The 17,333-nt window shown below is 39.9% G+C and overlaps 1 protein-coding gene across 1 annotated transcript in view; it reads right to left on the minus strand.

Annotated features, from left to right (window-relative positions):
* The window catches only part of SETD4 (SET domain containing 4), a 586,654-nt gene that overhangs the window by 78,905 nt on the left and 490,416 nt on the right, over positions 1-17,333 (minus strand). The window contains exon 26 of the mRNA XM_082458843.1: positions 1,095-8,086. The gene's annotated coding sequence lies outside the window, so the exon portion shown is untranslated. The remainder of the gene's footprint in view (positions 1-1,094; positions 8,087-17,333) is intronic.

Raw genomic sequence — 17,333 nt, forward strand, 5'->3', positions numbered from 1 at the left:
AAACATAATTACTAGTAAAAGCCTAATATAATACAACTAGCTTAAAACTCCTGGGTATCCCACAGGCAAATCAAACTCAAGTTTCTATACCAGGTCACTTTATTTTTCCTTTCAATCCTGTGTCTACTCTTTATTTCCAGCCTCTGTTGATTGAATCACCATTTACCCAGAGTTCCAATGCCAGAAACCTTAATTCCTGTCATTTTTTCACCTACCACTTTCCTGGTTCCTCCCAACTCCCCTCATCTCCCACTCCATCTCTTCCCACACATGGACGCGTTGGCCAATAGTTGTGTGACCACGCAGGACCCTATGGGGTCTTCCCCAGACAGGCCTTCCCCCATATCCTCTGCTTTAGCTCCTCTCTGAAGTACCTAGATAACAGTATTTGATGCACATTTCCTGAGTTGTTTTACAGATGGGAAAACCCCCCACCAAATGGAAGACGTTAACTACTTGATGACCATGAGCACATGGGCCCAGGCCTCCTGGAGCCTAAGGACTGATGATGTTAACCCCTGTGACACCACCCTGTCCCCTCACCATCAGCCAATCAGAGAACTGTGCACGTGCTGATCACATACCCTGCGACACCCCTCCCTCACCTGGCTTTTGAAAATGCTTTGCTGAAACCTTTCCCAGAGCTCGGGGCTTTTTAGGGCATGAGCCACTTCATCTCCTGGCGTGGCCCTGCAATAAATCTTTCTCCGCTCCAAACTGACTTTTCAGTTCGTTTGGCCTCACTGTGTGTCGGGCACACAAACTTGTGTTAACAGTTGCTCTCAGTACCGCTTCAGAAATTTCCTTCAAGTGCATCCCATCTTTTCCATTCCCACCACCATCTCCGTTTCGAACAAAACTATCTTTCACCCAGACAACTCCCAACAGCCCTGCTTGCCTCCATCTTTCCCTGAACAAATCATCCTCCCCACTACTGCCAGAATAATCTTCCTCAATTAAAAACAAACTAAGCTAAAACAACCTGATCACATTACTCTCTTGAGCTAAAATCAATCAATCAATCAATTATTCCAGTGCCTACAAGAAAAACTCCACACTATTTAAATTGTCACCAAAGCTCTTGGCAATCCTACTCAGACAAGCTCTGATGCGTGTCTCATCCTGCCAGGGGCCGGGCAGCTCATTCTCCCCATGGTGGTGCCCTGATCCTGTTTAGGGAGGCCTGACTCCACATCACCTGTGCAATAAGCAGATGCTTTTCTCGCATCTTCTTTTAATTCTAGTGGGAAACTTTTTCCAGACATATTTGTAACATGACGTTCCGTTTCCCTTATTTATGCATATTTTTAATGGGACTTCTGTTGCTCTGTGTGGCTTTTTTCCTGATGGCTCACTCTTAAGCAATCAAAGAAGTCTCCAGACCTGACCTTTGATGGCAGACAGGGTGTGCGTGTTACTTTTGGCCTCACTTCCTGCTCACTTGCCCACTTGTATCCTGGACAAATTCCCTTTTTGGATGTGTAGCAAAAGTGCAGGATTGGCATACACAACTCCTGGCCCAATCCCCATCCCCTCAGATTTTCCTGTCTTCTCTGTGTTTAAGTCAAATGTATTGAGGTTCAATTTACATACCATTACACACATTTTAAATGTAAAGTCTGATGAGTTTGGACTAAGGTATAGCCTCACAAAATCCCTACCTTAATTAAAATATAGAACACTTTCACAGTCCTGGAAAGTTTTCTCTGCACTCAATCCTTCCCGTTCCCCACCCCAGGCAACCACTCATCCACCTTCTATCAGAGTTTTGTCCCTTCTAGAACATCATCTGAATGAAGTCACACAGAATGCAATCTTTTGTACCTGGTTTTCTTTATTCAGCATGTTTTTTGAAATTCATCTATGTGACTATGCACACTGGCAGTTTAATCCTTTTGTTACAGAGAAGCATTTCAATGTATAGATTTTATCTATTCACCTGTTGATAGACATTGGGATGCTTCCAGTTTGAAGGGACTAGGAAATATGTATTTTCTAAAAAGAGAAAAATAGAGCATGGGATCATATGATATTTTGAATTTAAATGAAGAAGTGCAGGATTTTTACTTGATTTTATTTTGTATCTCTGTCCTCAAAAATCTGGTCTCCTAACGTCATTACCAACATTATTTCCTTACCCTAAAATGTGTCTACCTACAGGTTTTGACATTACAATACCGGTATTATTATCAAAAATAAAACTGTAGAATGTAGTTAAAATTTTTTAATGCTCATTACACATGTGTAATGTGCGTACAGGTAAATTTCTATGCTATCATATAACATAATTTTTTTCTATGTGATTTATTTTCAACCACCTGACACAGAATTAGGATCATCTGTGTCTCTAAATTTTTTTAATTTAATTTTATTTTTACTCTGTAATGTTTAATAACATAGAACATTCACTTGGTTCCAAAGTCAAATCTATATATCAAGGCCTATTCAGAAAGGTCTAGTGTCCATCTTCGTCCCTACCTTATTTCCCCGTATCATTCTATTTGTTCCTATAAAAAAATATAAGCACATGTGAACCTCTCTTGGTACTTCTCTTCCTTTCTTATACAAAATACTAACTGCATTCTCCATCCTAACACTCTAAAAGAAGCAGTATGTCTTTCTCATTTCTTTTTACAGCTGCTTTATTTATGGATATACAGTATTACAGTTTGTTCAATCAACCCACCGGTGGACATCTGGGTTGTTTCCAGGCTTTTGCAATTATCAACCATGCTTCAATAAAAAAATCTAGTGCAAATATCATTTTAGATGATGCCAGTATCTTTGGGGTTGTCTTCCTGATATGGTACTGCTGGCTCCAAGGGTGAATCCACAAGTCCTTTCTCTAGCTATTGCCAAATTTCCCTCTTTGAGTGTTGTGTCATGTTCCCACCCAATGGGGTGAGAAGTGGCACTTGCTCCCGTGGCCTCACCCTCAGAGTATGTTGTCATACCTTTCGATGTTTACTAATCTCATAGTTGAGAAATGGTATCTCAGTGTAGTTCGAATTTGCATTTCAGACGGTTACCCTTTTAATTTGCAACCAAATCATTGTCTTCCCTTGATCGTTCCATCCACAGCAGGCAGATTATTTCTCATTACCTGTTAGCCCCAGTCACCCTTTGATGGTAGTAAATTCAGTCCTCCTCCAGAACTCTCCACTCCCTCTGTCAGGGCTGCACCCTGGGTGAAATTTCACCATGCAGTTCAAGATATCTCTCCCTTCCACGATAGAACCAAGCCCGCCTCAAAACCAGTTTTCCTGTATAGAGAACAAACTAATGGTTACCAGTGGGGATGGGGGGAGGGGCAATATAAGAGTAGGGAAGTGAGAGGTACAGACTACTGGGTGTAAGATAGGCTCAAGGATGTATTGTACAATGTGGGGAACATAGCCAATAATTTGTAAAACTGTAAATGGAAAGTAGCCTTTAAAACTGTATAAAAAACAAAAAAGACGTATTAAAAGAAAAATTGTTTAAAAAAAAACCAAAAAACAGTTCTCCTGGAGTAACAATATCCTGGGGTGGAAGTAATTTAAAAGGCAACAGATACAGTTCTTTGAAACTCTCCAGAAACATATTTTTCAGTACTTAATACATGTCATCACTTTCACACTGTATCTTTGATTCTCCCTCCCTTTCTCAGAAGATGCCATTATAATGGACTCAGCTATTACGGAAACAAGTTGTTAAAATAGAACAGATTATGGTATTCAACAATCCCAATACCTAGGTCTAGGCCCTAGGTTGGTAAGCTCTGAAGGATAAAAGCCAGGCTTATCATCTATGTTAGCTCTGCTTGCAACGACATCTCCTAGCTACATTCTTCTTTCATCCATAGACTCAGATTTGGAGGGAAAAATAAAAGATAAAAATAAGCCATGGAAAAATTCACTGCAACTCAGGTCATGGTATCAGAACGAGAGTCATTGTGAGTGAGGATTTTACCAAAACATCACTGTGAAATAAAAGTCAATCTCTCCCGATTTCTCCGGCCATCTCTTTCTGGGAAGCTCTGTCCACGTGGCATGGATCTCCTCGGGAGGAGGACCGAGTCCTGGAAACCCCGTGGAGCTGTCCAGGCACTGACAGGAATTGACCAGGCTGAGCTGATCTCCAAGGACCTCCCCCAAATCCCTCCACCAGGCCAGGGCTTTTGTTCACCGCCGTCTCACGCTGTCCTCTCGAGAGGTTTAGGCTCTGGAGCCAAAACCCTCACCCTTTCCACAAACAGGCTTTGTAATATTTTAGCGTAATTGCACCAAGCATGTTGGGAAATGAAATAGCAGCCCACACCCAGTGGTCTACTTAAAATGTCAGCAAGAAAGGCAAAAATTCACTCCCAGGGTGGCAAAGAGCCATTCCAATTCTCAGAGACCGGGCTCAGACATCTTCTAAGAATAAACAGAAACATCCACAGAGGGCAGCGGGACTGATGTAGGTTATTCAGTCAAAATGGACACACTGGTTTCCAGAGTTTGGAGGTCTAACCTCATGTGTGCTTTGGTTGAGAGAAGCAATAAAGCAGGAGAGGGAAACGGCAGTGGGGTCCACATTTAGACCCAGATTACCAGGCAGAGAAGTGCAACCATAAAAACTCAGAATCAGACAGCGGGTTGGCAGTGAATGACTTTTTTTTCCCATTAAGTAGTTTGTGGGCAGGGGCAGACCTCCAAATACTCTGTGGCAGTGCCACTGAGCAAAGAATGGTTTGCACCTTGATTGGTTAAGACCAACAATGACACACTCTCACCCTCCTTCCATGCAGAAACACTTGCACTGAAATGATTTTTAGGTCGATGAGCTGAGACCTTTTATGGTAGAATTATTGCCTATGAGAGGTTAAGCTAGAAAGTATGCACAGACTTGGTATTACTGATCAGCATGTTCTCATCTGAGGTTTGGCACAAGCCAGCAGGACATTTATGGCCTCAGCAGCCATCACCAAACCCCAAAGGTCATTATCAGTTCCAACTATTTGCCTTAATTAGGACATTCTGATAGTGGTTCCTCATAGTGGTAAAGTAGTAACCCCTGTGGTCAGCTCTATTTGGTGTTATAAGTCATACAAGATAAATACCAGAGGAGATGGTTAATACCTGGGTTGATGACAAATGTGCCAAAGAATCACATTTGTTGTTAGTAAGTACAGGTAAGAATCAGATCACGTTATCATGAGGGTAATGACTTCAAACCTTTACAGGTGGGGCTTCCCTGGTGGCGCAGTGGTTAAGAATCCGCCTGCCAATGCAGGGGACATGGGTTCGAGCCCTGGTCTGGGAAGATCCCACATGCCACGGAGCAACTAAGCCCATGTGCCACAACTACTGAGCCTGCACTCTAGAGCCCACAAGCCACAACTACTGAAGCCCACGCACCTAGATCCTGTGCTCCGCAACAAGAGAAGCCACTGCAATGAGAAGCCCGTGCACCACAACAAAGAGTAGCCCCCGCTCGCCTTAACTAGAGAAAGACTGCACGCAGCAACGAAGACCCAATGCAGCCAAAAATAAAATTAATTAATTAATTTTAAAAAAACCTTTACAGGTAAGAATAGGGGCTTAATGTGTCCTGACACTCATGTAGACAGACTGTACAAGAGTGCCTTTCAAACCTTAATATGTGTGCAAATCAGCCAGGGATCTTGTTAAAATGAAAATTCTAATGCAGCAGGTCTGGAGCTGAACCTCAGATTCTGCATTTCTAACAAGCTACCAGGGCATGCAGATGCGTAAGGATATAGATGGTCCATTGGGACACCCTTTGAGTAGCAAGACTGTAAAAAAGATGAAACACAGAACTCAAGGATGATAATAATTGTTCCCCGTTCAAAGTGGTTTTGGAAATATGTATTCCAAAATTGTAGCCACTGCTTAAAATAGTTTTTAAAATTTCTCTTTTAAAGTTGCTTTAGAGACAATTTTGTAATGTATTCTAAAGTCAATTCTACTATTTTAAAGTTAATCTTTTGTTTTGACGTAGGAAGACAATGCATTATTGGTTCATTCAACTCATCCATCAGTCTTGGCATCAAAAATCCATGAATTCAAGAGATGGGCCTTTGAGTTTACAGGCACGTAAACAGATTTCAAAGCTGTGTGGAGCAATGGTAGCTTTTCTGAAGGGTCCTATAATGATTTAAAAACTAAAGTCAGATTTGTTGGTTACATGAAAAGATGCTCAACACTGTTAATTATTAGAGAAATGCAAATCAAAACTACAATGAGGTATCACTTCACACCAATCAGAATGGCCATCATTAAATAGTCTACAAACAACAAATGCTAGAGAGGGTGTGGAGAAAAGGGGACACTCTTACACTGTTGGTGGGAATGTAAATTGGTGCAGCCACTACGGAAAACAGTATGGAGGTTCCTCAAAAAACTAAAAATAGAGCTGCCATATGATTCAGCAATCACACTCCAAGGCATATATCTGGAGAAAAATATAATTCAAAAAGATACAGGCACCCCAATTTATTGCAGCACTATTTACAATAGCTAAAACATGGAAGCAACCTAAATGGCCATCGACAGATGAATGGCTAAAAAAGATGTGCTATGTATATACACAATGGACTATTACTCAGCCATATAAAAGAATGAAATAATGCCATTTGCAGCAACATGGATGGACCTAGAGATTACCATACTAAGTCAAGTCAGAAAGAGAAAGACAAATACCATATGATATCACTTATATATGGAATCTAAAATATGACACAAATGAACTTATCTACAAAACAGAAACAGACTCCCAGCCATAGAGAACAGACTGGTGGTTGCCAAGGGGTGGGGGTGTGTGGGGAGGGATGGAGTGGGAGGTTGGGATTAGCAGATGCAAAATATTATATAGAGAATGGATAAACAACAAGGTCTTACTGTATAGCACAGGGAACTCTTGATATATTCAATATCCTGTAATAAACCATAATGGAAAAGAATATGATAAAGAATGTATAAATATATATGTATAATGGAATCACTTTGCTGTACAGTAGAAATTAACACAAGGTTGTAAATCAACTATACTTCAATAAATTTTTTAAAAATTAGCCTGGGTCATTAGCTCTTCTATGTAAAACAACAATAATAATAACAATAATAATATAGTTAGTACTTATATGAATTCTTAAAATTCACCTAGCCACTGGCTGTAAGTATGCTATAACAGTGTATTCCCATAACAAGATTCCCCATTATCTCTGGGCAGCATTTGGGGAACTGGGGTGCTAGGTCAATGTAAAACCAGTGAAATAATAATAATGATTGTATTTTATATTGAGTGATATTATATGTATGTTCATATGTTATAAATATATAAAATACACTTATGCAGGATTGACTACATCTGGCACAGTCCTAAGAGCTATTTTACATGTATGAACTCATGTGATCTTCACAAGAACTCAGTGAGAAAGTTATCCCCTTGCTGCAGTTGAGGGAACTGAAATGCAGAGGGATGGATTAAGATAGATACTTCCATGCAGCTAGTGAGAAATCAGAGCCCGTGCTCTCCATCACCCTGCCCTCCTGCACCCTGATGCTCTTGTCACTGCAAGTTGCTTTGCTTGATGCAGATGAGTGGAAGCAAACGCCCACCATGACTTCTGTAGAATGTGGGGTCTCAACATCCATTTCCGACCTTTGCAGTTGTCTGAGCACGGCGATCACGCCACAGCAGTGAATGGGGCCTGGCCTTGGCACGTTCAAGTTCAGAAGGGAACACTGAGTTATACTACAAGAGAGATTCCAGGTCATGTGGGTCGACATCATTTGAAAAGTCCTTGTTATAAGTAGCATGTCATGTAACATTTTTACTTGTGTATCATGAAAGAATTGCTTCATATAGGAGTTTTAAAAAAATCTGTGAAACCTCTGCATTGGAAATGGTTAAAAATTATTAGGACTATTTGCAGAGAAAGAAGTTGTAGCTGGTTCTCCTGTTAAGTGACATGATCCATCCTGGAACTTCTAAGGTAAGGCAGGAGCTCTGGCCGTGGGTTGAGAAAGATTTCAGATAGCCATGTTAAAATAGACCTCATGTTGGCAGTTCCTGGTGTTTGTGGGGTACACGTTTTGTTCTGTGAAAAGAGTGGATGGGTTTTATATTGTCAGAGACTTCTTCTGGAAGCCAAGAGGATTCTTGATATGTGTAGATCAGTTTATACTGAATGTACCCCTGATGTACAAGGGGAACATTTCTTGGTGAGTTGTCTATAATAATAGCACATACTTAGATGGTACATGTTTTTTACGTGTATGAACTATGTTAATCCTCCTACTGACCCTATGAGTTAAGTACTAGTATTATTATTCCTATTTATCAAATGCATAAACTGGGACAAAGAAGTTCTATGGAGTGACCCAGGGCTCACGTGGCAAGTAAGCAGTGGAGACAGAAGTTAGGACTAGGCAATGTCTCCAGTGTCCCGGCTCCTGACAACTGGCCACTCTGCTTCTTCACAAAATAAGTTCCTCCCCTCCCCTTGCCCTGTGGGGCTTTGCACCAGCTTCTCCCCTCTTCTTGCAGCATAAACGTTGTTCCTCTTGACTTTCAAGGAGTGACTCTTCTGGGTGCCTTCAGGGTTAATGTTGTCAATATAATGTGGAATAAGACATTGCATGAAACATACCTATACTAAAATATTATTGTTTATCTGAAATTCGAATTTAACTGGGAGTTGTGCATCTATATTTGCTACACCTGGCAATTCTACTCAGCACTCAGCTTAAACATTCTCTCCTCAGAGGCCCTTTCTAAACACACAGACTTAAGAGACCCCCAGCCATTGCTCCATCTCCACAAATCTCTGCATAGTCCTCATCTAACAATATCATTTTTCTTCACTTGTCTACTTGACCCCATCTGTGTCCTGCTATGAAAACGTCACCCAGAGAGTCAGGAGCCTGGTCCATCTGGTTTACCACTCTATCCGCAAAGCCTAGAACAGTGCCTGTTGAATACTAAAGCATGTGATAACCATGTGTGGGAAGAATGAATGAATGCCCATTCCCTGCTGCAAGGACCTCTATCTATATATGTGAGGGACGCTTTATTTCTGCCAGCGAACACAGAAGAGTTGATCGGAAGATATGCTGTACATCATTGCCTTTTCCCTGCCTTGTGCAAATAACCTGGAACCAAACACACTGACCCGATTTTCTAATTCAAGGGCGATAACTTTCCTATTGGCTAATGGTTATTCATATTTTTAAAACTGTTAAAGAAATGTCAGTTTCCTTGCAGGCAAAATGGTAATTTAGTGTATGTCTTTGAAAACAGTGAACATCACTTCCCCAGTGTATGTGGCAGATGCCCTCAAACACCGAAAGGAGTCAATATAGCTCTGAAAAGCACTACAATGACCACGATGACAGCCAGGAAGAAATAGTTCATTTTTATACAGTAGCCCTCGGTTTGGGTAAAGCACATGATAGACATCTATTTCACTAACTCTCTTTTAAGGTAGAGCTGTTTTAGTTTTACAACAAAATTTAGAGGAAGGTACAGAGATTTCCCATATACCCCTTCCCCCGCCCTTTCTCAACATCATCACCAAAATGGTACATTTGTTACCACAGATGAACCTACATGGACACATCATAATCATCCAAAGTCCATAGTTTGCCTTAGGGTTCACTCTCAGTATTGTACATTCTATAGGTTTGGACAAATGCTATCTAACCTATATCCGTCATTATAATATCATAGAGAGTAATGTCACTGCCCTAAACATCCTCTGTGCTCTGCCTATTCAAGTCTCCTCCCTCCACACCCCTTGCACCCACTTATATTTTTATTGTCTCCATAGTTTTGCCTTTTCCAGAATGTCATATAGTTGGAATTATACCACTAAGTCTTTTTTTACTGGCTGCTTCAAGTAAATGAAGTAACAATACATGTAGAACAAGCGAGTGACCCTCTATGGACACACACCTTCCCATTGAAGACCTTGATGTGGTAAGTAAAAGGCTATAGCACCAATGATTTTTAACCTGGTTTAATACCAACAATGAGGGTTTGATAAAAGATGAACCCGAATGAAGTAAGAACAGAAATCTTGAGAATCTTTGAGCTGTTCAGTCAACATCATTTCCAGAATGGGTTAAGCGATGTTGAAGTTCCCTGTGACTGTAACTATGAATTTGTAGAAGGTAGAATTTTCACCACTTTTATTCATTGAAAGAAACTAAGACATTTCTCACATGCAAGTTACAGATGTTTGGCTACTTTTCAAATCCTAATTTCACTGAACCAAAGCTATTGGAAAAGAATCACTAGTTGCTAATTTTTTTTTAATGAGTAATTTAGTCTTAATATTAGGTATAGTTAGAATAACTAATTATTGATTTTATTTTATAGTTATGACATCTTAAGTTGGAAAGACACTTCTACTTCAGTAATTTGGGGGAAGTGTTGTAAGGAAATTTTTTAGAACATTAGAGTTGCAAACCCTAATGTGTGAGCTATGTACTCTACATACACCTCTACAAAGCTCTTATTTCCTGACCTGCTTTTTTATAATCCAAACAAAGTGTTAAAAAAAAATAAAAAGATGCACTTATCAACCAGGACTTTTTTTTTTTTTGCCAAGAATTTTCTCAAAGTGAAAAAAATCAATAATATACACCCACTTTACCTGCCCACAACTCCCTCTTCTCTCCCAATATCTTTTCAACCTGCTACAACTGATCAACGCTTTCCATTAATAAACTTTGAAAGTAAGAAAAATTGATGATGACTACTTCAAATGAGACTCCTACTGGGAAAACCATTGATTCTTTATCAGAAACCTCTAAAATGTCACCCAAGGCAAAACGAACTGATTTTAATATTTTATACTAAATAACAGTGCACTTTCTCATAAGATGATATTTTTAAAAATAAGAATGAGTGAAAAACAATTTACTCCGAGGTACAAGAAGTCACTTCTTATTTTGTATGGGGGGAGGTGGAATTTGTGGAACTATTGAGGGGTATGAAACCCCTGCCTAAAAAACAGCTTGAACTGATGTCCATAGAAATCACTGCTTTAGAAATTCGACAATTTTATTTTAAGATATGCTCGTGGCTTAATCTATATGCAAACTTATACCTTTCCCTGAATTGCCATTTCTCTAAAACCGTTGATTAAGGATGAGCCCCTGTCAGGAAATGCAACCTCCCTCTCTATCCACCGTGGGGCAGGGGACATGCAATAACTATGATAATTTTCTTTTAAGACAGCTTTGCCATGATCTACCTGGCATATTCCTTAACCTCTTTGAACTCAGCTTCCTCACTGTGAGATGCCATAAAAATAACTATTTCATTGAGTTGTCATGAGGATTAAATGAGATGATAATGTATACAAAGTACCCATTGTATAGTAAGTGCTCAATAAATGTTAGCTTCCCCCCTGCATTTACATGTATATGTTAGCAAGGTTATGTAATAGCAGATGTGTAAACAAGACTGGATTTTCCAGTTCTTATTTACAGATCTCAATTCATGTCTTTTTTTGTTTTGGGGTTTTTTTTTAATACTTTATTTTATTTATTTATTTTTTAAATAAATTTATTTATGTTTGGCTGCATTGGGTTTTCGTTGTTGCACATGGGTTTTCTCTAGTTGTGGTGAGCGGGGGCTACTCTTTGTTGCAGTGCAGGGGCTTCTCATTGCAGTGGCTTCTCTTGTTGCGGGGCACAGGCTCTAGGCGCGCGGGCTTCAATAGTTGTGGCACGTGGGCTCAGTAGTTGTAGCTCATGGGCTTAGTTGCTCCACGGCATGTGGGATCTTCCTGGACCAGGGCTCGAACCCATGTCCCCTGCATTGGCAGGCGGATTCTTAACCACTGTGCCACCAGGGAAGCCCTCAATTCATGTTTAATAATTAACATTAATATACACAAATGCAAGTAGAATAAAATAACTTATGCACACAGCCAGATGCCTCACACCCTAATGCGTTGTAAAATGTCCTTGAAGTTTTTCAATCTCTTTGAATGCTGTGTTCTTCAATCTCCCTTTCCCCCTAGGCACCATTTGGGGGTCTCACCATGGCCTTCTCTCCATGAGTCCCTCTAGTTGGCTCCACAGGCTACTTGGACCCTGGCTGGCAAAGTTCCGGGGAACGCCGGGGAATTTCACTCGATCAGAACATCACCATAAGCACACCACTTGGGAGCTCCTGGTACAAGTCCAAATGGATAATTGTTTATAACTGTCATCCGTTCTCTACTAGACATATAGGATACAGTCCACGAGCATTTCATTACATCAAGACTGTAATATAATGTATTGTAGGTAAGGAAGATATTCATCACTTGGCAATTGCCGTGCATAAGATATTCAGATTCTCAAAACATTGAAAGACGGCAAATGTCTATGATTCCCCAATGACAGATGATGAAAGATATCAACTATATGGCAGAGGTTGAAATCACTTCTTGGGCATCCCATGACATCTGCAGCAGCTTAGAGCAAAGATCACCAGATTTGGAGTCTAAAGACTTAGATGTGGGTTTTAGCTCCGACACTGGTATTTTTCAGAACCTCAGATGTGTGACCTGGAAGAAGGAGAGTAAAGACTCTCCCAGCGCTATTGTTCATGAATCAAATAGGGTGGAAAGGCTGTTGACTCTATAAAGCCCTACACACAGGAGTTATTGGGGTTGTCTTTGCTTAGTTTGTAAGTAGTGGACTTAAATCATTTCCAGAAATTCTCAATTTCTCCATCTTCAATGCCATGACTATTCCTGCCTTTCACCTGTAACCCTCCTCTGACTGGTGCAAACTGTAAAAAATCATCATCGATACCACAACACCATTTAAGGAGGCGATTTTTCAAATCAGAGCACCAAGACCCACATAAATGCACGTTAATCAAAGTCATGCGTGCTGATTCGTAGACTAATATCCTATCGTTTTACACTCTGCACTTATAAATTTCAGTTAAGAATTTTGCTATTCTATCTCTGTATATTCTCTACAGGGAACATGCTGTTGCTGTTAAATAGTGTTATTGTTTTTTGTTCTATAAAGAGATTCTAGACTTTGTAACTACACAAATTTGTCATCAGTCATGAAACTGAAAACTTGGCTGTCGAATCTTTCATGCTCTTTGCTTTTAAAATACAATTTAAACAACCATCAAGCCTATTTATTGGCATCCTTACCTGATATATTAAAGAACCATTAGCAGTTTGAAGGGCAGAAATGTAGGTGGTGCTAAAGCATGACACGTGGGATGTCTTTGACATTTGAGCAGCTCTCACCACTGCCTGTCAATTACTTCCCCTGAAATATCACTTACGTCCATGTGGGCACCCTAGGCACAGGGGGATAGTCTCAGGAAATGGTGCTTCCATGCTCCAACGATAGCGTTGGAACTTGGAAGCAGAACCTTAAACAAGTGATCATTAGAAGAATTCTCTCTCAACTTTGGAAATTTTTTTAAAAAATGGATGTCCTTTTCACAGAAAACAAAATATGACATCCAAGCCAGTCCCAGCACTTTGAGATGTCCAAATTAGTCAGAAGTCCATAAAATACACACATTTGTGTGCCAGAGAAAGAATCAGATTACATGTCCATATATTCGGCTTGATTATAAATGAAATAGTTGTATGTTTGTACATTGTATAGATCCACATATAGACATACATAAACATTCCATTAACAATTAAGCCAAATATTTAAAAAAATTAACTCCAAACCAAGTTAATGGTCAGTAAGAAAGAAGAACAAAATATAGCCAATCCTCTGTAATTCATGTTAAAAATGTTAAGACACATATATGGATACTTTTTATCAAATTCAGATTTTGCTTTGAAATACAGAATGTGATGATTTTGTACCATATTTATCTGTGCTAAAACTTTCCAGTCTGGACAGACAGAGAGCAGCTAACTTGGGAGCTGCAAGAAGTAGCCTGAGAGTGAGTCAAAAGATATTATTTACCAGGTACATGGAATTTTAAGAGCTTGAAAATCACAACATCCCCACTTTCTCGATGAGAAAACTGAGACTCAAATCATAGGGGTCCCAGCTAGAATCCCAGTCTGGACTATCCTAAAACCTAAACTACCTAAAACTATCAATCATGTATCTTTTGTTTATTTTTATTTAACAATCTCTTAACTTAGCATTACCATGTACCTGGCACTTCTGTAAATGGTTTTATACCTACTAATTCATTTAATCAGATCCCCTAAAGGCCTAACAAGTAGGTACTGATATTAGCCTCATTGCACTGATGAGGAAACAGGCTGGAGAGCTTAATTTACTGAAGGTTCGATAGCCAGAATGTGGTGGAGGAGGGTAAGGTGAATCCAGGCTTTGTGTGGCCTGAAGCTTATACAATTTGGGGGACTCTCTTTAAAAAAAAAAAATACCAAATTGTAAATACAAAATTGGGTATGAAGAGGAAGAAAAGTTGTAACAAATTATTAGAGATTGGAGATTTGGGGCCTTTCTGATGAGACACCAAAGTGAATGTACTAGAAACATTTCCTGATCACACCTGTCTCCCACCCCAACTAGAACATTCTGTAGCTTCCTGTGAGCGCTGAGTGCAGGTAACTTTCTATATGGTACTGCTCATCTTCATAAGAGCCCTGCAAGGCTGGTCACTGAGGCAGGGAGAATGAAATGACTTGAAGACCTTCTTCAGGAAGCCTGGATGGTTCCAAATCCTGCACTTTCTGTGAAGCTCCTGCCAACATCTCTCCTAGGAGCTGGCTTTTATAAGACTGAGAATTCCTCCTCCTCTTTCAGGTGATTCCATTGCTTCCTCTAAATGACTGTGCACACCCTTCTTCAATACCTCCTGCTGCTAACACGGAACACTGTTATCAGCAAAGAGGAAGTGCTGTTAATAGAAAAATAAGAAGATCTTGGATTTTTGAGCATTTTATTCAAAAGCCGCTAAAGATTCTAGTGCATTCTGACTTATATAAGGGTCGGTGGTTTATAAGATGTGCTGTTAGCAATAGTTTAAAAATGAGTATATCCTTTTATAAAGGAGGCAAGAATATACAATGGAGAAAAGACAGCCTCTTCAATAAGTGGTGCTGGGAAAACTGGACAGCTACCTGTAAAAGAATGAAAGTAGAACACTCCCTAACACCATACACAAAAATAAACTCAAAATGGATTAAAGACCTAAATGTAAGGCCAGACACTATAAAACTCTTAGAAGAAAACATAGGCAGGACACTCCATGACATAAATCACAGCAAGATCCTTTTTGACCCACCTCCTAGAGAAATGGAAATAAAAACAAAAATAAACAAATGGGACCTAATGAAACTTAAAAGCTTTTGCACAGCAAAGGAAACCATAAACAAGATGAAAAGACAACCCTCAGAATGGGAGAAAAAAATTTGCAAACAAAGCAACTGACAAAGGATTAATCTCCAAAATATACAAGCAGCTCATGCAGCTCAATATAAAAAAAAAAAAACAAATGACTCAATAAAAAATGGGCAGAAGACCTAAATAGACATTTCTCCAAAGAAGATATACAGATGGCCAACAAACACATGAAAGGATGCTCAACATCACTAATCATTAGAGAAATGCAAATCAAAACTACAATGAGGTATCACCTCACACCGGTCAGAATGACCATCATCAAGAAATCTACAAACAATAAATTCTGGAGAGGGTGTGTAGAAAAGGGAACCCTCTTGCACTGTTGGTGGGAATGTAAATGGATACAGCCACTATGGAGAACAGTATAGAGGTTCCTCAAAAAACTAAAAATAGAACTACCATACAACCCAGCAATCCCACTACAGGGCATATACCCTGAGAAAACCATAATTCAGAAAGAGTCATGTACCACAATGTTCTTTGCAGCTCTATATACAATAGCCAGGACATGGAAGCAACCTAAGTGTCCATCGACAGATAAGTGGATAAAGAAGATGTGGCACGTATATATACAATGGAATATTACTCAGCCATAAAAAGAAATGAAACTGAGTTTTTTGTAGTGAGGTGGATGGACCTAGAGACTGTCATACAGAGTGAAGTAAGTCAGAAAGAGAAAAACAAATACCGTATGCACATATATATGGAATCTTAAAAAAAAAAAAAAGGTTCTGAAGAACCTAGGGGCAGGACAGGAGTAAAGACGCAGACATAGAGAATGGACTTGAGGACACAGGGAGGGGGAAGGGTAAGCTGGGACGAAGTGAGAGAGTGGCGTGGACATATATACACTACCAAATGTAAAATAGATAGCTAGTGGGAAGCAGCCGCATAGCACAGGGAGATCAGCTCAGTGCTTTGTGTCAATCTAGAGGGGTGGGATAGGGAGGGTGGGAGGGAGACTCAAGAGGGAGGAGATATGGGGATATATGTACAGCTGATTCACTTTGTTTTATAGCAGAAACTAACACACCATTGTAAAGCAATTATACTCCAATAAAGATGTTAAAAAAATAAAAGAGTGTATCCGTATTATAACATATCTTATATATTAGTATTCGTTCTAGCAAACGATTGCTTTGTATATTTTCTTGTCAGGTGCTAGGATCGGATATCTCTACATTCAGGATAGAAATGGAAAGGCTCACAACACAACCCAGAGAGGATACCTGAGTCAAGAGTTCAAAAGTCAGACAATAGACTAAACTTACCACATTTATAATAGATGTGCCAATCACCAAGGCAAGCCTTTTACTGGCATAAAAGAGCAGAATCCTGCTGTTCCCTACTTTACTGCTTACTCTAACCAATGGAATCAGTCTGGTCTCTTTTTGTTGTATCTGTTTCCTGCCAGCCTCACCACTTGTCCATAGGAATCACTTTATATGGCTCCATAGAATGCTACACCCAGGACCATCACTGCCAAAGGAGCAGCCAATTCCCACAACCCTGGCCCAGCAAGTGGCCCTGCCGAGGCTATGGAGAGTGGATTCACGGGAATTCCAAAGAGGTCCTCCCAGCTTGGTCTCTAGAGCTGAACTCCCTTTGAATAAGGTGGAGTCACCAACCTTTCCTTCCTGGACCATGCAAATCTTCTCATAGGTCCCACATCTCTAGGGGCTACATGACCATGCACAGAAAGTACTAATTACAAGGAAGCCTGACCTAGACCTCCTATGGGAGAGGCATCAATAGTTCGCCTAAGGGTAAAGATCCATTCCTTTAAGACAGCAACTGAGTCCAAAGACTAAAGTGTGAAAAGACCAACGGGTCCAAAGATGAGCACATCAACACTTTCACTGCCAACAGCAATTGGTTGCACCTAAAAATAGTTCTGTTTTTAAGGAGAACTGTTTCAAATGACTCTTTAAAAAAAAAAAATAAGCCCACATTACCAAATTTTACACATTC

The sequence above is a fragment of the Balaenoptera physalus genome (genome assembly GCF_965194825.1).
Source record: "Balaenoptera physalus genome assembly, chromosome: 4".
NCBI lineage: Eukaryota > Metazoa > Chordata > Mammalia > Artiodactyla > Balaenopteridae > Balaenoptera > Balaenoptera physalus.